Consider the following 5836-nt stretch of genomic DNA (forward strand, 5'->3'; position numbering starts at 1 on the left):
AGAACCCCGTACGGTGACATCCCATCCTACGTAAATAGGAGATTAGAGCATAATGTCCGAGTCTGAGCCTGTAGAGGATTACCTGGTCTCTTCGGGAGGACCGAGGAAACGAGACGGAGGATTCAACCCAAGGGTGCATCTTCTAGAACCATCTCCCCCGTGGTGGAGGTCTCCCACTGAAATCACCATGATTTTGTTCATAAGACTCCAAATTATATTAGAGAGTTCTGATTGGCCCAGAGGGATCGGGGTTTCTAATTCGGAACTGAGTGCATGTTCGGCTGCCTGATTGCCTCATTGTCTGCATTGCCCACATGGGCAGGGATCCAGCACGGGTCAATGAACATACCCCTCCAATTAGCTGTGTTAATGAGGTGAAGGACCTCAAGAACCAGGTTGTACCTCCATGCGGAGTGCAGGGACTCCATCGCCTTCAGACCAGACAGCGAATTGTAAAATATAACTTCACTATTAAAAGGGGGTTGAAGTCAATTATCCATTCGAGAGCAAACACGATAGGAAAGATTCCCACCGAGATTCCAGCCGAGATTCCGGCCAAAATTCCAGCTGAGATTCCAGCCGAGATTCCAGCTGAGATTCCCGCCGAGATTCCAGCGGATATTCCAACTGAGATTCCAACTGAGATTCTAGCCGAGATTCTAGCCGAGATTCCAGCCAAGATTCCCACTGAGATTCCTGCCGAGATTCCAGAAGAGATTCCAGCCGAGATTCCAACTAAGATTCCAGCCGAGATTCCCACTGAGATTCCAGCCGAGATTCCAGCCGAGATTCCAGCTGAGATTCCAACTGAGATTCCAACTGAGATTCCAGCCGATATTCCAGCCGACATTCCAGCCGAGATTCCAACTGAGATTCCAGCCAAGATTCCAGCCGATATTCCAACTGAGATTCTAGCCGAGATTCCAACTGAGATTCCAGCCGAGATTCCCACTGAGATTCCAGCCGAGATTCCAGCCGAGATTCCAGCAGATTCCCACCGAGATTCCCACCAAGATTCCAGCTGAGATTCCAGCCGATATTCCAACTGAGATTCCTGCCGAGATTCTAGCCGAGATTCCAACTAAGATTCCAGCTGAGATTCCAGCCGAGATTCCCGCCGATATTCCAGCCGAGATTCTGTCCAAGATTCCAGCCGAGATTCCCGCCGAGATTCCCGCCGAGATTCCAGCTGATATTCCAACTGAGATTCCTGCCGAGATTCTAGCCGAGATTCCAACTGAGATTCCAGCCGAGATTCCAACAGATTCCCGCCGAGATTCCCGCCGAAATTACAGCCGAGATTCCGGCTGAGATTCCAGCCGAGGTTCCCGCCGAGATTCCAGATGAGATTCCAGCCGATATTCCAACTGAGATTCCAAGTGAGATTCCTGCCGAGATTCTAGCCGAGATTCCAACTAAGATTCCAGCCGAGATTCCTGCTGAGATTCCCGCCGAGATTCCAACAGATTCCAGCCGAGATTCCCGCTGAGATTCCAACATATTCCCGCCGAGATTCCCGCCGAGATTCCCGCTGAGATTCCCACCGAGATTCCAGCCGAGATTCCAGCCTGTCCTGTGGAGGGTCGTGTGTGATGGTATTTATAGTTTTGACTCAATTGCTGTTAAAATTGTCAGTGTTTCTCTTTCAGAAGCACATCCTTCACTTAATTAGAGCAGCGGCTAGAAAAGCAGTCCCAGTCGGCCTTAGAAAAGTTCCACGATGGGGGATCTGTCCAAATCATCTCGGTCCCTATTCAAGTTGAGGTTAGAGATCACCGGAAAATGGGCACTGCCCAAACTGTCAGAGTGGACCCATCATTCACACGTGGCTGCTGCAGAGGAGGACACAAAGGTGAGGTCAAGAGGTGATGACTGCCCAATGAATGGATTAACAAAGGTCATTTTAAAAGCACCGGGTCGAATTCATCGATGATGTTTTCAATGCATCCGCCATTTCGATCAGTAAGTTTGAAGCCCCAAAGAATATTGTGGCCATTGAAGTCACCACATGAAGGAATCACCCCCTTCGCACCTGCTGAAGACCCCTTGGAGTGAGTTACAGATCGGCCATTGGCAAGGATTGTAGAAACTTACAATTGTGACAACTTCTCTTGTGCATCGGATTTTGATTATGTGACATTCCTGTTCGGCATCGCAGTCAATCTCCATGAAGGGAACACCGATCGTGACAAACACCGCACACCCATCCCCGTCCCCACTTGCTCTGTCCCTGGGTATCAGGGTATAACCAGGAATCTTCGATCGATTGTGACATTCTAACCAGGTTTCTTGTCGGCACATGATGTAATATCCGATTTTGGTTGTAGGATCGCTGATGTACTTGATAAACTCAGACCCATGAGCAACAAAGCTTTTGGCATTCCAATGGATGACGATCATTATTCTGCGGAGGAGTCCTGAGACTCTTAAGAATCCCCTCCAAGCCCAGGTGTTATGATGGTTGCAGAGGAAATTGTATTGATTTTCTCCGATCTCCATTTTTCTTGGGCTGTGCAGTTTACTAATTGGGTGATAAAACAAAATGAACCCCCATTTTGGTGACGTTCATATCCACGTCAGTGATTACACTCTCAGTTTGGCATTCTTGGTCTTTCCTCTCGGTCTGAACTTCCACCGATTTTGTTAATACTTTAACCTGGACGTCAGTTTTGGTCTTAACGTGGACCTCGTTTGTTGGGGACTTCATTCTTGGGACCTTGAGGAAAGCTTCAGCAGAGGAGAGTTTCCTTTGGGTTTTCACCTGTTGGATCTGGGAAGCTCTTCGGAGTTTGGGGTGTCCTCTGAAAACTGCACTGTTGTCCCTACCACAGTTGGTACAAGACATTTTATCACGAGTGTAGCTTCTGAATTCGTGGTCTCCATTACATTTGCTGCAGCGTTGTTTGCCCCGACAGGCTGGAGTAGTATGCCCAAACTTTTGGCACTTGTCACATCTTCATGGGGATGGGATGTATTCACGTACAGTGAAGGCTTGATACCCCAGGAACACTTTGAGGGTTAGGACTGAGTTGCTAAAGGACAAAACCACCGAGATGCTATGGACCTTGACCCCATCCCTGACTATCGTAAGACGGCAGGCATCAACTCCCACGTCTGCTAAATGGCTCTTGATGTCATCAATTTCAATGGAGGAATCGATCCCGTAAATGACTCCTCGGCTCTCCATCAGAGACCAAGGAATCTGACAAGAGACTCGAACGCCGCCGAAATAACAGTATCTCAATATTGTTTCCCATTGAGCGACGGTAACATGCTAAAGCACCCTTCGCCCTCAAAATTGTGGTCTCGTGAGACATCCGCCAGTCCGAGTCCCTCCTCTGTCCATCTTCAGTGGTGGAAGTAACGAGAAAACGTGACGTTGGAGGAGGCTATTCGGCCCATCATGCCTGCACGACACCAACACCAAATTAAATAAATCCGTCAAACTGATGTTTTCATTTCACGAGTGGGCCCTTTGGTCCGATGGACCAAATTTTCATCGGTCTTCACAGCCCTTTTGCATACCTGCCTGCGGTACTGCCTGAGCATTAGCTTACCTTTCACCAAGGCCAGATGTGCTTGGGGCCAACTTGGGGACCATATGTACGTTTTCGTTATTTTCATTACCATATGATACTCCTGTTCTTCTTATTGTTGTAAATATTATTAGTATTAATTATTATATGCTTTGTTGCAATGTTATCATTGCAATGGTCGAAGGACATATAATAAGCTGCTTTATATAACTTAACATGCATGCCTTTTGGGTCCTCATGGTCGAATGGGCCTTTCGGGTCCTTGAGAACTTCTGGGTCCTCTGGATCCTCAGGAAGTTTTGGGTCCTCGGGGTATTTTGGGTCTTTTGGGACCTTGGGTTCTTTTGGGTCTTCAGGATTTTTTTGGTCTTTTGGGTCGTTGTGGTCTTTTGGGTCCTCTGGGACTTTTGGATCATCAGACTTTTGGCTCTTTGGGGTCTTCTGGATGTTTTGGGTCCTTTGGGTCTTTTGGATGTTTTGGGTCTCTTGAGTATTCTGGGTCATTGGGGTCTTTTGGGTCCTCTGGGACTTTTTTGGTCATCTGGGTCTTTTAGTTCTTGGAGGTCGTAAAGGGTCTTCAAAGTTCGAAGGTGTCTCAGCAATCGAAAGGGTCAAAAGGTACATTCCAATAGTGCGTAATTAATAGACAAAAAGTAACACACACACACACACACACACACACACACACACACACACACACACACACACACACACACACACACACACACACACACACACACACACACACCCACACACACACACACACACACACACACACACACACACACACACACACACACACTCCATTTATAGTAGATTGGGGGGGATGTGAGGAGGAGTGGGGATGGAAAAAGTGAGACACAATCAGCGACGTCAGAAAAGTGTTAAAAAATGGGACTTTTGTGGGGGGTAAAATGGGACTTTTGTGGGGGGTAAAATGGGACTTTTGTGGGGGGTAAAATGGGACTTTTGTGGGGGGTAAAAATGGGCCTTTTGTGGGGGGTAAAATGGCACTTTTGTGGGGGGTAAAATGGGACTTTTGTGGGGGGTAAAATGGGACTTTTGTTGGGGGTTAAAATGGGACTTTTGTGGGGGGAAAATGGGACTTTTTTGGGGGGGGGGTAATAATGGGACTTTTTGTGGAGAGGGTTAAAATGGGACTTTTTGTGGGGGGGGTTAAAATGGGACTTTTGTGGGGGGGTAATAATGGGACTTTTTGTGGAGAGGGTTAAAATGGGACTTTTTGTGGGGGGGGGGGGTTAAAATGGGACTTTTGTAGGGGGGTGAAAATGGGACTTTTTGTGGTGTGGGGTAAAAATGGGACTTTTGTGGGGGGGGGTGAAAATGGGACTTTTTGTGGGGGGTGAAAATGGGACTTTTTGTGGTGTGGGGTAAAAATGGGACTTTTTGTGGGGGGTGAAAATGGGACTTTTTGTGGGGGGGGGTGAAAATGGGACTTTTTGTGGGGGGGGGGTGAAAATGGGACTTTTGTGGAGAGGGGATAAAAATGGGACTTTTTGTAGGGGGCGTGAAAATGGGACTTTTGTGGGGGGAGGAGTTAAAAGCGTTTTTCTGGTGAAGAATATACCTATCCCTTGAGTTGACCATGACCAGACATCACACTCGGTACAGACGTTCACAATCACGTCCATCGATCCTCAAGGTACCCACAAGTCCTGGCGTCCTGCCAATATCGCTACACCCCTCTATCCCCAACGCTTGTCGGTACCGATGTAACTCCATTTTAAAGTGATGTCCTGTTTCTGCGCAGGCCGCCGCCTTCCCAGGGAGCATATCAAAGCGTATGCGTTCATTTATGGGATACAGTCATACTGCTCATACAGATATCCCATTAGGCCAACCATACACCAGTCCCTCTTCCTGACCAAAGGATCCTGCGACTGTAAGTGCAAAATTCATGCTCTGCTTGTCCACGTGACATGGACGAGCCACATATTTATTTCTGTTACTTACTTTCTTCAGATCATATTTGACGCGAACTTGGCCTCTTGCAAACTAGTACTGAGTTCACTAGTTGTTATTAACGATTAGCACTTGTACTTGTGGTTATTGACTTTTTTTTTTAGGAAGCGAATACACGACGTAGTAAATTGAGGTGTATACCTGTATATTTACAGAAAAGGATGTGGTACACTCTTATGAGATTTTTTTATGTGATGAAAGATCTTTCTTTCGATTTGTGTTCATAAAGATTATTTTTTCCAAAACACAATGTACACGGATAAAGGGAACACAGTGAATAAGTAGAATGATAAAGTTAATTGTTACACTTTGGGGGG

This window comes from Eptatretus burgeri, chromosome 17, assembly GCF_056783735.1.
Source record: "Eptatretus burgeri isolate ZD-2024b chromosome 17, Ebu_testis_v1, whole genome shotgun sequence".
Classification (NCBI taxonomy): Eukaryota; Metazoa; Chordata; class Myxini; order Myxiniformes; family Myxinidae; genus Eptatretus; species Eptatretus burgeri.